At 37.8% G+C, this 19,690-nt stretch overlaps 1 pseudogene; it reads right to left on the bottom strand.

The window, feature by feature from the left end:
- Window positions 1-1,850: 1,850 nt before the first annotated feature.
- Window positions 1,851-2,389, bottom strand: LOC112659777 (chromobox protein homolog 3-like; annotated as a pseudogene).
- Window positions 2,390-19,690: the final 17,301 nt, after the last annotated feature.

Raw genomic sequence — 19,690 nt, forward strand, 5'->3', positions numbered from 1 at the left:
GCAAATTTGGCAGCTTTTCCTTTTATTATATATTTTTAAAATACTAATTTAATAGTTAAACGTTAACCACTTTTTATTTGCACTTCCTTGATTACTAGTAAATTTTGACATGTTATTCTATATTTGTTTACCTCCTTGTATTTCTTTTGCCTGCATTTTATTCCTGCTTTACCTAGAGTCTCATTGTTTTTCCAATCAATTTTATGACTTCTTTTTATGGTGACCCTTTGCTGCCATTTATGTTATAGTTATGTTCCTGGTTTGTAAGAGATCCTATGCTTGGCACTAGTTGTTTTTGATTGTAGGTCAGAGAGGACTGGGAATGCTTGAGGGAAGAAGTCATGGTTGGGCAGCTGGTTGAGCAGAGGTGAGTGGACTTTGCAGATGCAGGGGCAATGACTATGGCTATGGAAAAAACATCCTGCATCATGGATCAGGGACTGCAGTTTTATTCCTGATTTTTCCCTTTGGACAAACCAGTTAATATCTCCAAACTCAAATGTATTTATTCTTACAATGGGTTTATATTAATGATTGCAGAGTATCCATCAAATGAGTTCCCATATTTTAAGCTTTTGCATAAACTAAACTAGCCCCATGTAACTGTGAACTTATTGCTACTTTTTCTTTTTTTTTTTAAAGAATATAAAACTATTTATTGACCACTGTTTAGCAGTATTTACAATAAAGTAAACAATATACAGTTGGATAACATTCTGACTACAAAGTTATTGTTTTTCCTGGTTTCTGCTGAACCAGTAATTCAAATATTGAGAAGATTGAGCCTACATGTTAGAAATGAGTTGGGGTGAAGAAAAAGCATGCACGTCAAGAATTTGAATTATAGAAGTCTGTCCACCAATTTATTCCAGCAGGTGCTAAATTGCCAACATCTCTAACCATCTGGTTATGATTGGGTTTCCATGAACGAAGACTTAGACACTCCATGAATCACGACCTTTTAGTCAATACAGCACAAGGGTTTTCAACTTCTTGAAAAGGAATGGTTCACTAGAAGGAACCTTTAAATGTCCATTTAAATAAGTTTTGCTTACCTAATTAAAGTATACCAAAACTTGTCTAGTTTTGCCCTTTGGGTTGGGGAGGTTGTTGGTGGTGATTAAAATCTTCCTTTCAGGGATCTTGCAAATAAACTTGCATTTATATAATTGTAACTAGGGATATGGATTCTGATATGCCTGCTTTTAAATTGTCCAATTTACACCCTTTACATTGTATTTAAATTGTCCAATTAATTACAAAATTTGAAAGGTTAAGGCTTCAGGAAAAATTTCAATGTAACTTTAAGTGATTTATTTCTTAAGTTGCTGAAAATGATAGCATCCTAGAAACATGGGCTTATCCATGGTTATAAAATGCTGTTTTTGTTTTGGTGACTGTTTCAAAAATAACAAAAAGAAAAGAAAACCATTTATGTATGTACTTTTAAGTATACACACAAAAAAGCCCTAATTAAACAAAAAACCCAGAATGGTCCTTAGGCATATAGGAGTTAAACACAAATTCTGACTGAGTAACGACTATGAAAATTTCCCCCAACATTTAGAAAAGGTGTTCTCTAATGCAGGGAGATAATATGCCATGGTCTCAAATATTCTTTTCTGACAAAGGAAACAACTACAGAAAGCTTTTATTTGTTCAAAGTAACCAGTGCTATAGATGCAAAAAACCCTAACAACTCCCCCAATACTACTTCAAAACAAACATATCAAACTTGATTTTCATTAGAATGTTATTTCTTCACACTAATAAATCAAAAAAAAAACAAAGACCCAGATTTTATATATATATATATATATATATATAGCAACACAAACAATTATTGAGGTTCATCTATCTTCTGGACAAGAATGCCAAATTAGTCTCTCTTCATAAAACGCAATTACAATTTGAGGACACTTCATACTTGCCTATTTTGCCAGCACCAAGTTGGCCTCATCTGAATCTTTCCGTTTCATGAGAAACATTAATTCTCCACTGCTGTCTGAGCCACCAATTATTCATTCAGGATCAAGACCTCTGGCAAAGCCTCTTGGTTTATCAGCAGCATCTCTTTTCTTCTTTGATTTGCTGTCATCAGATTCACTGTCAGCTGAAGATTTTCTTTTTGTACCATCTTTTTCTCTACCAGCTTTTTGAGAATTAAGAAATGCTTCAATTAACTCTGGACAATCTAAGTTTTCTTCAGGTTCCCAAGTATTGTCAGCATCTGTAAATCCCTTCCACTTGAGGAAATACTCCACCTTCCCATTCACTACACGGTGGGTCCAGTACTCTTTCCACCACAGATTCTTCAGGCTCCGCCTCTTCTACTTGTTTTGCTCTTTCCATTCTGTTTCTTTCCCATTTTTTGGAATGTAGTTTTATTGGAGGCCGTTTTTTATTGCAGGCTTGAAGAGCTATTATTATTCGCCGCCTCTGAGCTGCTCCGGGTCCAGCTACTTTTTCTTTTATTTTTGACATATATCAAAGTCAGAAGAAAGCCACCTTTGCATTTAAGGTCTGTTGTGCTTGCCCAGGATGGGCTTCCTATTCCTCCAGACCTGGTTAGCTTGTTACGCAGATACCAGCTTAACTGACCCATTAGAACCTTCCCCTCACTACATGCCTCCCCTCCCCGCACACCTACACCTCCTTGATTAGGTCAGGTCTCCACTGTTCTCTTACAGTGCAGGTGCCTCTTCTTTGTAGCATTCTACACAGTTACAGTTTCACATTTGCTTATGTGACTGCTTGATAAAAGCCTGTCTCTCCCTGTAGACGGCAAGCTCTGCAAGGGCAGAGACCAGGCTTTTTTTGCTTACTGTAGTTTTCTACATGTTCACGATGTAGAATAGGGCCGTTCATTAATATTTCTCTAGGGACTTGTGGGATATTGAATATGCATATAAGCACTTAACAACATAAGAGAGCATAACAATGTAAGGAACATGTAAGAAATGAATAGATCATGCTACAGTACTTGGTAAGGGGACAAGCATGTCTGCATTAGAGAGTATTGTATAGAGGACAGCCATGGGAAAGGGACTGGGTTTGATCATGGAGAGCCCTGGACACCAAGTGGAAGAGTTTTTTTACCGACGAGACACGCAAAGGGAGCCAGTGAAGAATTCTGAATAGGCGTGGCACATAAAAGACTTGGGTAAATAAGGTTAAAAAGTGCATGTCAGTAGACAGAGAAAGAATCCTAAAGTAGTAAAAAATAAGATTAAAGTAATTGAAGATTTTATATCAAATGCCTTTCATATTCCAAAAGGTGATTTAAAAAACTATAATTCATTAGAAAATTTAGAAATTTCTTTATCTTAAAAATTGCAATTTTATGTTTTTCTCTGTGGTATTATGCAATTAGTATAGAATGCAAGATTGAGAATTTGGGACCTGATGACACTGAAAATTTTAGATTTAAGCACTGAAAGTAAATAGTGAAAGCATCACATGTTTGTAAAACAGAACAGAATTTCTATTGAAATGTAATGCAATTAAACTTTACTATATCTACAAAAACTAAATTTTAATGTAATTGTTCAAATAAAATGTAAATAACCTGAAAATTATATGAAGCAATAGAAAGGCTTACACTTGAAGTTTCTGAGTAAAGATTAATAACCTGGGACGCCTGGGTGGCTCAGCAGTTGAGCACCTGCCCCTGGCTCAGGGTGTGATCCGCAGTCTCAGGATTGAGTCCCACATCGGGCTCCCTCCCTGGAGCCTGCTTCTCCCTCTGCCTATGTCTCTGCCTTTCTTTCTCTGTGTCTTTCATGAATAAATAAATAAAATCTTTTTTAAAAAAAAGATTAATAATCTAAGGGGTTGGGATGCATTGGTGGCTCAGTGGTTGAGTATCTGCCTTTGGCTCAGAGTGTGTTCCCTGGGTCCTGGGATGGAGTCCCGCATCGGGCTCCCTGCAGGGAGCCTGCTTCTCCCTCTGCCTATGTCTCTGCCTCTCTTTGAATGTCTCTCATGAATAAATAAATAAAATCTTAAAAAAAAGAAATCTAAGGGGCTCCTGTGTGGCTTAGTTGGTTAAGTGGCTGCCTATGGCTGAGGCCATGATCCTGAGGTCCTGGATCTAGCCCTGCATCATCTCCCTGCTCAGCAAGGGGTCTGCTTCTCCCTCCCCTCTCCCTACCGCCTGCTTGTGCTCTCTCTCACTCTATCTTTCTTTCACATAAATACATAAAATCTTTTCCGAAAAAGATTAATAATCCAACATTTGGTCATTTCCCCTAACTCTTTTTTATTTGATTATATTTTCTTTTGACATATTATGATTTTAAAAATATTATTAATTGCCTTTAGAAAATTGAAATCATATAGCATTAAGTTAATGGTTATTTGCATGTATCTCAAGATCTGTGAGAAATGGGAACACTACAATGTGGGTGGTCGTCACTAATGCTGCTTGTCAAATATCTTTGGTTCTATATTTCTTAGCACTTGTAGGATTGGATTTCATGGCTCCCTTGTGATTGAGTGGGGCCATATGCATTAGCTTATCTGGTTCAAGAGTTGTGAATAGAAATGAACTTTGTCACTTGTAGGCTGAGCATTTCATTGTAAGACCCTCCAGAGTGGCCTGCCCAGGTGTCACTTGGCAGCATTTGATATTGTGGGTGCTCTTTAGCCAGGATCCTTGAGTCATAAAAATAAGCAGAGTTCCTGAACTACAATGGACATGTAATATATTCAGAAATAACTTTTGTAAATCAAAGATACTGAGATTTTTCCGGATTGTTTGCAATGTAGCATAACCTACTATACCCTTGTTCATACATTTGTGTCACATATAATCTAGAAAGTGAGGATGCTTGTAACAGGTATGTGAAACAAAGTCTAACTCTTGCATGAGTCAGAAAAGAATTTTTAAAAGATTCTTTCTGTATTTACAGGTATTACATTAAAAAATTAAGGATCGGGATCCCTGGGTGGCGCAGCGGGTTAGCGCCTGCCTTTGGCCCAGGGCGGGATCCTGGAGACCTGGGATCGAATCCCACATCGGGCTCTCGGTGCATGGAGCCTGCTTCTCCCTCTGCCTGTGTCTCTGCCTCTCTCTCTCTCTGTCTCTCTGTGACTATCATAAATTAAAAAAAATAAAAATAAAAAAATAAAAAATAAAAATTAAGGATCTTCTTGATTCTCTGCAAAAAAATTTAAAGCTTTTTTAAAAAGTACCAGATCATTTAAAAAATTTTAATAACATGATTAAAGTATGATTGACAGACAATAAACTGCACATATTTAGAATGGACAACTTGATACAATTTACGTGCACATAAAGCCTCAAAACCTTCATCACAATCAAAACAATGAGCATTTCCTCGGGATCCCTGGGTGGTGCAGCGGTTTAGCGCCTGCCTTTGGCCCAGGGCGTGATCCTGGAGACCCAGGATCGAATCCCACATTGGGCTCCAGGTGCATGGAGCCTGCTTCTCCCTCTGCCTATGTCTCTGCCTCTCTCTCTGTGTGTGACTATCATAAATAAATAAAAAATTAAAAAAAAAAAAACATTTCCTCAACTCATACTTTTCGTTAAGTCCTTTTCAACTCTTCTCTCCCACTTGAATCTCCCTCACCTGAGTACTCATCTACTTTCCATCACCATGTAGTAATTTGCATTTTCTTTGGTTTTACATAGATCATGAGTATTTAATCTTTTGTTTAATTTCTTTGCCTCAGCATGATTATTCTGAGATTCACCTATATTGTTGCATGTGTGAATAGTTCACATCTTTTTATTATTGAGTAGAATTTTGTTGTATGGATATAACATTATGTGTTTATTTGATAACCTGTTGATGGACATTTGAATTGATTCCAGTATTTGGCTATTATGATAAAAGTGCTTTAAGAATCCCAGTACAAGCCTTTATATAAAAATACATTTTCATTTCTCTTGAGTAAATACCTAAGAGCAGAATGGCTGGAATGAATAGGTGTATGCTTAATTATTTAAAGGAACTCTCAAATTATTTTTCCAAAGTGATGTTGCATCCTGCAATGCTACTAGCTGCATATGAGAGTTCTAATCCCTTCACATCTTCTCCAACACTCTATTAGGTGTTTAATAGTATCTAATTGTGGTTGTACTTTTAATTTCCCTAATTGCTAATAATGTCAAGCATCTTTTCATGTGCTTGTTTTGCACATGAAACAATTTGTTTCTGGTCAAAGATCTATTTAAATCTTTGCCTGTTTTTCAGTTTTCCCTGGAATTCTGTTCTTAATGTTGAGTTGAGAGTTCTTTACAAAGAGGCATGAGAAAATTTGGGAAGTGATGGAAATTTTCATTGTGTTGATTGTGGTGATGGTTTCACATATGTGTACATATGTATGTCTACATTTTAAATATTTAGAGTATGTCAGTTGTATCTCAAAAAATGTAAGGGTGCTGTGCATATTTGTAATTTCACATATTTATAATCCACAAGGAAATTTGGTTAATTCAAATAAATTCTATATATTTAAAATGGTTAAGTAATTACCCATATTTTTCAGGCTGAGATCTTGCTATGTCATTCTCAGTATTGCAATATCTAAACTAGTTAAATTTGTCAAATTTACTACAATTGTAAAAATTCATTAGTACTGAAAAAGTACTCATTTGTTAAATCTACCAATTAAAATACTTCAAAGGGAAATTAAATTTATAAACGTAGTTTGAAAAGCTTTAGAGTGTGTAATTATTTAAGCTTTAAAAAGATAACATATTTTTCAGAGGCCATTTAAAAATAATTTTAAAAATTTAATTTAAAATGTTTTATAAAAGGAACAATAAGATTTGCAAACGAATTTAGTTATTTAAAAGGAAAGCGCTAAGATTTTACTGCCTAAGGCTATTTTAATTTTAATCTGGAGAGAAAAGCTGTTACTCTGTGGCTTGTACAGCAGACCTCAAGATGCTATGAATAAAGGTTTGGTGACAGAACAAATAAACTCAGGGCTTGTGATATTGACCAGGAAAACCACAAAGCTAATAGCATCGGAAGCATTTTTTTCCTCACGTCTCACTACATTCATCTCTTTCAATGATCTCTTGCAGGGATGGTGAACAATTACACCATCACTATAAAATTTACAGCCTTCTGGACATAGAGATGTAAATATGTTGTATATACATGAACTGTGGACTCCAGGCCCATCAGTCCTGTAGCATATTACAGTGGCTTATGTCAGTAACGGCAGTGGAGGTGGCTGAGGGGCTGGAGATTAAAGTCTCAGCTAAAGACATTCTTGATAAATAATGTAACCCTCTTATACATCATAATTTTTTTACTAGATAAATTCACAATTCCTTCCAAATGTGTACTGTTAGCACCCTTTCCAGGTAGTTCTTTGGATTTTGCTCCTGAAGGCTATGTCCTGTCCACCTTCCTCTCCCTTTCCCAGTGTTGTGGGTCTCCTTTTCCTATGGGTGCATGAAAGCGTTTCCATCTCTTGGCAAAAAGGTGATCTCAGGGGAATAGTTAGGTTATGATTGCATGAAAGTAAGTAAGTCTGTAACTTTGATATTTTGAGGAACTGGGATAAGATAGTTAGAGGTAGTTGGTTCTCATCCCTGGTGAGAACTGATTTTCTTCCTCTCAGCAAAGCAGTTTATAAAGTAATTCATTAAAGATACAATTCTTATTTTAAAATTTTAAATTTGGGGCAGCCCAGATGGCTCAGCGGTTTAGCGCTGCCTTCAGCCCAGGGGCTGATCCTAGAGACCCGAGATCCAGTCCCACCTCGGGCTCCCTGCATGGAGCCTGCTTCTCCCTCTATCTGTGTCTCTGCCTCTTTCTCTCTCTCTCTCTCTCTGTGTATGTCTCTCATGAATAAATAAATAAAATATTTAAAAATAAAATAAAATTCTAAATTTGTGATCTTACTCTCCATCATAGAAACTCTAAGCAATTGAGCAACATAAAGCAAATCATGGGGGCAGTTTTAGTTTAATAATAACAAAGAAAACCCCACTGTGCTTGGGAACTATGGCCAAGAGGCTCTTCCTACCTGGACATCAATTCCTTCATCTGTGCAAAGAGGAGCCTCAGGACAGATTTAGCACCAATATTGCCTGACTTGGATGAAGAAAACATAGTTGTATGGGGACAGAGGAGTGCGTAGCAGCTTTATATGCATTTAGAGATTCTTGAGTTGGTGGAGAGCAAAATGGAGTAGAGATTTGAGATTTAAGTAGAAATAAAAGGCCAGGATGAACAAATATTTTGATTCTGAACATTCTTCTGAATCTGAAGTCTATTCGTTACAGGAAACAGATTACCCTCTGGTTATGTAAGTTGTTTAGTTTTTTGTTTTAAACTATTGAAACTAAGGCCTGGTAAGGTCAGATTTCACCAAAAAATCTTTACCTTTACTCCTTCTCCCCAAGGGATCTAGGCTTGAAGTTTAGACCAAGGCACAAGTCTGGCCAAACATTTTTGTAAAGGGTTTTAAGTAAATATTTTTGGCTTTGCTGATTGCAACTACTCAACTCTGCCATCTTGACACTAAGCAACCACTGGCAATACTAAAATGAATGAGTGTGGCTGTGTTCCAATAAAACTTTATTTACAAAACCAGACAGCAGTCCAGATTTGACCCATGAGCCATATTTGGATGATCTCAGTGAGTCAAATGAGGAATGGCATAAAAACCAATTTGTTGGTAGTCTGGTCTTAATCCTGTTCTCAGCTAAGTGTATGACATCAAGAAATCCCCTTTCCTTCTCTAGAATTGATATAGTTAATGCTGAATTAATGTTTCATATATTGCCATAATTTTATGAGCCTCATCTATTTAATGTTCTTACCTTCACAATATTCCAATGATATTTTTAGCTTAGAACACAGCTAGTGAGTTTCAGAGTGACTATTTAAGCCAGGGCTGTGTATCTCTAAAGCTCACATTCATAATTATAACCAAACTGTCTGCTAGTAAAGCGGTGGATTTGATTTTAATGTTCCCTAATTGCTCTTCTATGACTGACACTTGGTTTTTGGTGGAAATAAGAGAGTTCTCTGTAGGATGTTTATGACTGTTTCTGGCCTGATACTTGGTGCTTTTCTTAAGAGACTTGCTGAATTTGCTTTGTTTCGTTTGTTAGCTCTAAGCCTTTTGCCTTTGGTCAGCCACTGGAAACACTGGTACCTTCCTACTAAAAACAAGGTTAACGTAGTTCCCCACCCTCTACACTACACCTTGTTTATGAGTGGCTGCCTCTTCCTTGCAGCCTTGGGATTTAACTCAGATTTTTTTTATTTTATTTTTTAAGAAACAGCATTGAATTTTTTATATTTCTAAGCTAATGAGAGATAAGGCACAAATATTCATTAAGGAAGCTACTCCGAAGGCATCTAGGAGGTCATGCCTAATTTTTCTATCTAGGATGTACAGGCATTCAGTGTTCATTAGCAGGACAATACAAATGGGTAATGCTTTAATTAGCCTGTGCTCATTTAAAAAAATTTTTTTCCATGAAATATCTTTAGAAATTAGATTAACTGTAGGTCTAGAGAGGAAAACCAAAGACTTTAGAACTTGAGTAATACATTGAGCAATATGTACATAGTAGACACTCAAGAAATGACAGGATTAAAACATTTTTGGCCATTGCTGTTAGATTTCAGTTTAAAGAAAACTGTGTGTGATGAAGTTATCAATTTAGAAGATATGTAAGATTTGTAAAGTCAGCTAGAAAATAATTTGCAAGGTTTCATTACTGTGTATGTGATACATGGCTTTTTATCTATTGCCTTTAGATTAAATAAAATAGTTTGATATTAACTGAAACATCTATTAGGAAAAAAAAAGCAGTGCTCTGAAGACATTTTTTCCCATCCTTTTAGAAATTGAGGGCTAAGAGGAAATGGATATCAGGAAGTCAATGATACAGAAGGTGAAATTGAAAGATAAGTACAAGTAGAGCCAGGAGAAGAGGAATAAAGTAATATTTAAGATAAAGATAATTATTCTAGAATTTAGGTGAGAAGGAAAGAGATGGAAATGAGAGAAGAAAGCAAAAGTTCCTATGGTGTTCATGGAACCTCTTAATGTAGGCAGGAGGAAATGTAGGACAAAAAGAGAAGTTGGAAGGAGGATGGCCAAGAGAAAGGGAGATGAGGATACCAGAAAATGACATGTGGGGTGTCTGGGTGGCTAGTTGGTTAAGTGTCCAACTCTTTATCTCAGCTCAGGTCTTGATCCCAGGGTTGTGAGTTCAAGCCCTGTGTTGGGCTCCACGCTGGGTGTGAAGCTTACTTAAAACACACACATACACACACACACACACAGAGAGAGAGAGAGAGAGAGAGAGAGAGAATGAGAAGCTGCTACAAAGTGAAAAGGGGTTAACAAAGAGCCAGAAAGCTCAGAAAGACATGGGCAGGTTAGAGAATAATCAGAGAAAATAGTGAGAAGGAGAAAGAAGAATCTCAAGGAAAGAAGGGAAGGGGAGGAGGTGGAGTATGAGAGCTGGTTACAGGTGGCCCTCCCCAACTGCCTCTGCTTGAATTTCCCCCTCCCACATGCTTCCACACTTCCTCTTCCTTCTCCTCTTCACTTGGTTTCAAACCTGACACCGAAAGGGAGCAAGCTGGTGAGATACTTGAAAGTAGGGCAGAAAGGCTTCAGGAAGAAGGCAGTAGTCATTATGTCTCATGATCTTCTCCAGGTTGGCAAATGAGTTTCAATTTAAATGCCAGCTTTGATTGATGACAGTGGCCCAGGCATTGAGGAGTCTCCTGGACTCAGCAGAAAAGGATACAGAGAGCAAACATGGAAGCTTCTCATGCCCTTCGTAATAGGTAGTGGTGTATCTGGATAAATATTTGTCATTTTGGGGCTAGAACCTGAAATAAACTGACAACCCTGGCTCTTAAGATGCTTATTTTGTCTCTTTTCCCCTGAAGTTCTTTTCCAGTTTGATCATGATTTTCCCAGTTCTTTGTGTCCTACCTCTAAATATAAATAAGTTAAAAGTTCTATTTTTCAGACATCTTGTCCCCTGAGACCCTTTTAACTATAGTCGTTTGTCACATCCATTTATCAAATATGTCAGACACATGGTAGGGAATAGGATTTAAACAAATTATAAAATGGAGTTCCTGCACCTAAGAAGCTGTAGTCAAGTGACACAGTCTGGCCAGTAATAGGGCAATTACAGTACTGCCTGAGGAGTGGAAAGCATGGTGTGCTTTGGGAAAGCATAAATGGGACATCTCACTCAGCCTTGTCAGGATGAGGGTCAGAGGGTAATGAATGTCGGAAAGAAAGTAAGACAGAAATTGAAACTTGAAAGATTCCTAAGAGCAGAGTCAAGGAAAGAGGAGAAGGAAAATTGATTTCTAGGCAAAAGAATTATGACAGACTGGGAACAGAAAGTAGTTCGGTATGGTTGAAAAGAAGAGCCAAGGTGTGGTCAAATGATGTGTGACATGGAGCAGTAATGTGTTGGTAAATCTGTTTTAAAAAAAAATGAAAACACTGATTTCAAAAGATACATGCATTCTTATGTTCATGACAAAATTATTTACAGTAGCCAAGATGTGGAAGCAACCCAAATGTCCATCTATAGATGAAGATGTGGTATATATAATGTAGAATATTACTCAGCCATAAAAAGGAATGAGATCTTGCCTTTTGCAACAACATGGATTGACCTAGAGGGTGTGACACTAAGTGAATAAGTCAGACAAAGACAAATATCGTATGATTTCACTCATATGTAGAATTCAAGAAACAAAACAAATGAACAAACAGAGAAGAAAAGCAATTTTAAAAAACCAGACTCTTAACTATAGAGAACAAACTGATGTTCCCCAGAAGAGAGGTGGGTGGAGGATGAGTGACATAGGTGAAGGGGATTAAGAGTACATTTATGGTGATAAGCGCTGAGTAATGTGTAGAATTGTTGAAGCATTCTGTAGTACACCTGAGACTAATATAACACTGCATGTTAATTATACTCGTACTGAAAAAAAGGTAGAAAAAAGTGGCCTCTAGACAGAGTGAGTACCTTATAAAACAGTATGAAATCCTGTAACTTATTTAGTAAGTGATTTAAATCTAGGAAATTCTGCCTCCAGAGCTACTATTTTTCTTGGATGGCAGATCAGATACTTTTGCAAGGTATGTACCAGAGTTAGTTTATATTTTTTAGAAATTTGGTTGGCACATTGGTGTCTGTTTCTGCCACTACCAAGTGGAATTTGTTGTCTATGGTTTTAAAGACTCACATAGACAGATATGGAATGATTATTTCTGGAGACAGGAAATCTAAAGTATGCAAGGAGACTACAGAGACATTTTTTGGCAAGGCCGTAGAGCAAGAGTCCTTCAACTTTTGATATGTGCTTTGAACACCTGTGGTGGTGTAGTAGTAACTCCTGTGGTTTTCTTCTCAGAATGCATAAAATAAAATGCTAGAATTACAAGGGAACCACTTACACTCAAATGCAGTTTTCAAAATATTATACAAATTTGTGATCTAGTAATACATCTGTTCTTCTTTAATATGCTAACAAATAGCTCAGCCCCTCTAATAGCTACCATAATTTCTAAATAGCAAAGAGTATTACTATTTCAAGGAATGTAATTCATTATTATGATCTTCATCAGTGACAAAGTTAGAATACTGTTTGTATTAAAATGTATGCAAAATTTTAGTTTCAGATTACTGGGAGCATTTAAAAATATTTTAAGTGATTATTAAATGTCACAAACCATAAAGGTTAAAACTGTAAAGGTGAAAAACACCTTTAGAGACAATTTAAGCTTTGAGTAGTAGGATCTGGGGAAGGTTAGTTTAGATAAACTTCAGAGATTTTTCTATATTCCCTAGATTTTATGATCTATGATCCTAGAAGATGAAATATATCAACCTCCCTTAGCCAAGGCAATGTTGGTGCTGCCACTCTATCTAAAATAGCAGATACAGCTTGTTGACTTTGCTATGTACTAAGCACTGTGGTAAGAGCTTGACATCGGTCATTTTATTAATCCTCACGACAAACTGTGGGTAGGCAGTACTATATTTCCATTTTGCCGATGGTAAAGTGAATTACTGAAAGAATGTATAAGCTACTACAAATATTATACATCTACAAGTTGGCTGAGAAACACAAGCACATTTGACTCTAAAGTCTGTGTTTTGAACCATTTTATCAGTGTTTCCTGTACTCTAATCATTCTCATACTATTTTCATGAATTTTTATATCACCTATACTATTATTTGCTGAATATTTTTCTTTAAATTGAAAAAGAAGAGCTGCAGAGTCTGGAAAATTCCTTTCCTGAGTGGATCTTGGGATCATCCTTGTGAAGGACAGGTCAGCTCACCAGAAGCTAATAGTAAAGAAACATGCCCAGAGATAAAAAGTGACCTCTTCAAAGTCATAGAGTAAATCGGAGTCAGGAAGGAGGGGGAAAGCTCCAGAATTCTTGGATATCACCAGATACTCCCACCTATGCTATAATGTTGACATTATTGTATAAAGCTTGGACCTTACACTTTCTAGTCAGTGGATCTTCCTATCTATTCAGTGAAGGCTTCTAGATGGAATAACCTCCAGAACGTCTTTGTTCATGCACACTTATTAGTAAGATTTTCACCTTCCCTTCATAACTGATGTCTTAAATGTCAGAGGGCAGAGTGGCCTAGCGATGTGTTAATAGGCAGTAGGCAAAAAATAAAAAAAATTTAAGTGCAATGCAATGCACAGTTCTGGGCTCCATCTAAAAAGTCAACTGATTCAGTGTGCCTCCTAGACGAAGCTAAAGAGTTTGTATTTTTAATATGCATCCCAGGTGATTTTTCTGTAAATAGACCATCGACCATATTTTCAAAACCAGTGATTGAAATGTTGAAAAGTATAGGCTTTGGAGACAAAAGAGTCTGGGCTCAATTCTTTCATCCGTTATTACTTACATACCTGGGTCAAATTGCTTAACCTCCTCTGAGTTCGTTTCCCTGTTTTGACAATAATAATAATAAAAATAGTAGTAGTAAAAATAATAATAATACCACCTACCTTGGGGGCTTTCTGAAGGCTAAGTAAAGTGGACTAAGTACTTAATACAAGGGATCATGTTTACTATTTATTTTCAACTATGTAAGCTTTGGCTTCCATTTTTAATGATCAGAATATTCTGGACAGAGAGAGTTGTCTGTCCCATCTTCAGCAAGCATAGGTTGTAGTTTGGTGTCAGGTCTTGTTAGAGCTGCCCTTGGAAACTAGCCATGCTACCTATGTATGTCTTCATGCAATTCCATTTTTCTGCTGTTGTGTAAAGTCTCTAATACTTAGGGTGTTGAAGCCACCTCTGTGTAACAGAGTGAACATTAGTCTCCACTCTACTGCTGCTAAGCTGGAAGCATGCATATGTTTATTTCTTGTACCTTTTTATGATTTCTCATTATATGTGTATATGGACATTGGCTAGCCTGATCTCATGTGTTGGACCATCCTGCCATTCTACTTTGTATAGGATAGAAAGAAAAATACTACATATAATAATTTACATGTCTCCACCCCTTTGCCCCCAACACCCAGACTTTAATGAATTTATGTTGGTACTACCCAGCAGGTAGCACTTGCTCAGTGACTGTTAAATTGAATAATGAACTTTGTAAATGAATTTACTAAAAATAATATGTTGCTATTGTAACTTTTGCATCCTTTGCAAATGATTATTTTCTGTCATTCAGTTTAATAGACCATTGAAAAGTATGAATTGTATTGTCACTCTCTAATGTTAGACATTGGCTTCAATTTTAAAAAACCTTATAAAGCCAGTGCTATCATCTAACTTTAGGACTTCCACTGAAGCACTTTCTCTTGGGCCCTATTCTTGCCCTGAAAATATGCCCATATGTTAGCCTCTAGTGACCATCGTTGTTTCCCTACTGAGCAGTATTCCCCCCTCCTCCTAACAGAGGACTGATTTTATCCTCTGTTCATGCCCGCATGGAGCCTTGTGCCTCTAGAAAGCTGATCTTACCCACAGCTCTAGGCTGGGCTTCGCTGACATGAGGGAAGTACTCTTCCCCTTGCCAGTGCTGAGCCTCAAGAATGATGTGAACTCAGTAAAGGCTGATGGTGTCTGTCCTGGAAAAGGTTCCTGTCTCCTAACAGATGCCTGGGGAAGAGATGATCTTTTTCTCCTCTGGCTCCATGCCTGGTGCTACTGCAGGCATTTGGCCCCAGCACAAGGCAGATGTGAGCCATGGTGCCGAGTCACCCGGTCCTAAAGTCTGCTCCATCTCTGGACTTCCTGTTATGTGAAATAATGACTCCCTTTCTTTTTTTTTTTAATAATAAATTTATTTTTTATTGGTGTTCAATTTGCCAACATACAGAATAACACCCAGTGCTCATCCCGTCAAGTGCCCCCCCAGTGCCCGTCACCCATTCACCCCCACCCCCCGCCCTCCTCCCCTTCCACCACCCCTAGTTCGTTTCCCAGAGTTAGGAGTCTTTATGTTCTGTCTCCCTTTCTGATATTTCCTACCCATTTCTTCTCCCTTCCCTTCTATTCCCTCCCTTTCTGATTAAGATCTTCTCATCAAGGCAGGAGGCTCCTTTCAAACAGGCCGCTTTGCAAACCATGTAAACGCGGTGGTTCTCAAGTTTCTGTGGTTCCTAGGGTTTTACAAACTGCTTAGGGATCTGTATGCACATTGGGTATTATTGGTAGACTGAGTAAATGAAGATACAATTTCTGATCCATGAAATCTTAAAAATTATTGTATAATTTTAAAATAGGGTGCCCTGAGAACATCAAGGAGTAACAAAACAATGGAAATTTGTTCCGGGGCGGGGGGGAATAAAATTTACGTTCCAGAGAAAGTCCTCAATTAGTAGTCTGGACTTCTCCAGTTCCTATACAGGGGACCTCAAGCAAAATATTTAACCTTGCCAAATGTTGTTTGTAAAATGAGAAAAATACATCATTGATTTGTCTTCCTAGCAGTGCTCTGAGAGGATGAGATGAGATACAACAAATAAAAGGGCAGTTAAAAATACAAAAGCAGGGGATCCCTGGGTGGCTCAGTGGTTTAGTGCCTGCCTCTTGTCCAGGGTGTGATCCTGGAGACCCAGGATTGAGTCCCATGTCGGGCTCCCTGCATGACCCAGGATTGAGTCCCATGTCGGGCTCCCTGCATGGAGCCTGGTTCTCCCTCTGCCTGTGTCTCTGGCTCTCTCTCTCTGTGTCTCTCATAAATAAGTAAATCTTTAAAAAAAAAATACAAAAGTCTTCCACATGGAAGAGGTAATTTTTGCTCTGCTATTATTGCTGAAGCTAATAATTTATTCAGATATTATGCTTCCCCACTCCCACCCACCTCCAGATTGATTCTTTGTCACTGCTCTTCAGGTAGCAGTTTGAAAAACTTGCCCCTTTTTAAGCTTGCCAGTTTTTTCATTTGCTTTCAATAATACTTTACCATAAAAATGTCACTTCATCAAATCTTGAAATCCTAGTTTATGCTAGACATTGTATCCACCCAGAGGATTATAGCTGACTATTCCCACCCCATCTATAAATTAAAGACTCAATAAAATGACCACATGCTCAGTTCAAAGACTTCTAGTTCACAGGCTTTATATCTAGGATTGGCACTTCAATTTCACAGTGGAAAATTACACATGTATTTCTACAAAGAATCCTGGAACATCTGGAAAAAAAAAGGAAAAGGAAAATTGATTTGTTCTTTTTAAAATGTAATTTGAAAGTGAGGGGCACCTGGGTGGCTCAGTTGGTTAAGCATCTACCTTTGGCTCAGGTTATGATCTCAGGGTCCTGGGATTGAGCCCTGCGTCTGGCTCCCTGCTCAGCGGGGAGCCTGCTTCTCCCTCTTTCTCTCTGCTTGCTGCTCGTGCTCTTCTCTCTCTAGCTCTGTATCTCAAAGAAATACATAAAAACCTAAAAAAAAAAAAAAGAAAAACTGAAATCACAAAATAGACTGAGAAACAGAGCAGTAAGCCTTAACATTCACAGGCTTAGGAGGTTCAATGGCATGAATGCCAGGTGTGTGAATCCTGGCAGATGCACGCAGGAGGAAGGGGAGGAAGATGACTGTTCGTAGGAGGTAAATTAGGGCAGGTATGGTACACCTTAGAGGACTGCTGCCATGTGAGACAGTGCAGCTGAATCAAATTGGGCACAGAAATCTAAAGCAGAAATACATATGAATCTGTCCATGCAGACAGGTTTACGTACATATATACGTACATACACACACATACATGGTACCTGGGAGTTTTATAACTACAGACTAATAGTAACACAATAATACAGAATATAAACTATTGCTAAATATATAATCTCGTATTTCCTTATGGGCCCGAGGCTTAGATGAGGATTATTAGTATTTTTACATGATAAAAGAAAATAAAGCTCAGGATGATTAACGATTTATCTCAAATTGCAGGGCTGGCCAGTTTTGAATTGGAATTTCTGGACTGGGAGTCCAAGGCTCATTCCACTTTCTGTCTGGGATCATGGAGTCTCAAATGTTTTTAGGAATCTTAAAGTGATATAGTCTAACCCAACTTTAATTTAAGGACTAATATCACATTTGATTAATTAGTTGCTCACATCGTTATTTTATACTTAAAAGAAAATAGAAATACAGTTACTGTAGCCAATGAGATACATCAATTTTTCACCATCCCCCTTATGTTCACAATACTAATAACATTGTAATCACTCTAGTATCTTGCTTTCATTTTTTTCTAGCTCGTAAATAATCAGGTTTTGTACCAGGCTAATTAAATAAAATATAACATAAGAAGGGCTTTGGGGCACCTTGGTGGTTCAGGTGGTTGAGTGTCTGACCCTTGGTTTTAGCTTAGGTCATGATCTTGGGGTCCTGGATTGAGCCCCACATCCAGCTCTGCACTCATCAAGGAGTCTGCTTGGGATTCTTTCTATTTCTCACCCTCTGCCCCCTTGAAAGAAAGAAAGAAAGAAAGAAAGAAAGAAAGAAAGAAAGAAAGAAAGAAAGAAAGAAAGAAAGAAAGAAAAAGTTTCAATTGCATAACTAGAGAGAGGAAGGAATAGCACACTGGATGCTGATGCCCAGCATTGACAGTGACTCACCATATGACCTTGAGCAAGTCATTTATTCTTTCTGTGCATCAATTGCATCATCTGTAATGTGAGGGAGTTACGAGAGATGACCCTTGAGGCCTTTCCTACTCAAAGGTTCTATACTACTCTCAGGAGCTGAATGGAGGTGATTGTATCTCCAAACAAGAGCACAGAATGAGTGGCTTCTGGAGGTTTTTTTTGTTTCCCTTGTGATTTTCCAGTTAAAAAATAGCAAGGGTTAGATAGAAGCCTCCATATTCACTAGCCATTTTTCAGTGGTAGAGATTGATCCTGCTTCTCTAGGGAAATGTCAAATGTTGATGTGGCTTAGCCAAAACTTGTTGGGGAAACCCAGGGTACTCTAGGAAGAAAATTTATTTTATCATAGTAAACTTTCAATACCATTAACACAATCTTTCTTTTCCTGATTCCTGTCCAGATTTACCTGGGATATTACTTCACTGTTGCTTCATTCCTTGTTCCTCTCCTTCCATTAATTATATAATTTTATTCAAAGCTACTGGGTCATACACTCTGGAACACTGGATGTGGCTACTTCATATACTGAATGGATTATTGTTCTACCATATGGACCAATGTGGTACAAAGTGGTGGTGAGTAAGGGTGAAGAGGCTGATGACATCTTAGCCTCAGGCAATTATACAGAACTGAATTTCTATGCACTTCAACATAGTGATGGATCAGACTCAGTGCATTTAATTTTCTGTATTCCTTGCCTAACTTAAATGTGTTTGAGGGTTACTTGACATACAGTGTTTTTGGTGTTTGAAACTTGAGTTTCATGGTTTTGCCACTTGCAAGCTGGATTAAACCCAGACTAGTCAAATTATCTGTGCCTTAGCCACCCTCAACTAAAGAGTGGGATTTATGATCCGTGTGATGTCAATCTCACAGAGCTTTTGGGAGGGTCAAATAAGATGACATGTCACATAATTCCAAGCATAGCCTGGTTAACTCCAGTGGGATTTAATGACTGGGAGAGGCTGGAACTTGGAACTTCATCCACCCACTTGGATGGGACAGTGGTGGGCAGGGACTCAACTACAGCTGGTGTAGTTGGTTGGGAAGTTTAGCCAGCCAACACTGTTCAATGTTCCCAAGAAGGGAAGAGTGAGAGGCAGGTAGTTAGTTAAGCTAGACTGCCTAAATGACTAGTTAAAAGCATGGCTCTTTAAGTTTCACAGACCTGATTTCACATTTTCTGCTTATTAGCTGTGCAACTTGAGTAAGTATTTAGTCTCTGTGGCCTCATTTCACTTATCTGTAAAATGAAAGTAATAATACTTTTCCTGCAGTACTGTTGTGAGATACACATATAATGCACTTAGCCATCTCCCAGACACAGTAAATTGTATAGCTGTTATCACTAAGCTGTTACCCAGAAGGGAGTTTAATGTTAAATTTTCAGGGAATGGTTTCTCATGGACAAAGACAAGCACTATGGGAGGAAGTAGACGATATTATTTAGGCATCTGGTCAAGTGACAGAGTCAGAGAACTCTATGAGCACATATCTATGTTTCACCTAATGTTCTGGGCTGTGGGGAGATGGAGAAAAAGCAGTGCAAAT

Source organism: Canis lupus, chromosome 2 (genome assembly GCF_003254725.2).
Source record: "Canis lupus dingo isolate Sandy chromosome 2, ASM325472v2, whole genome shotgun sequence".
Classification (NCBI taxonomy): domain Eukaryota; kingdom Metazoa; phylum Chordata; class Mammalia; order Carnivora; family Canidae; genus Canis; species Canis lupus.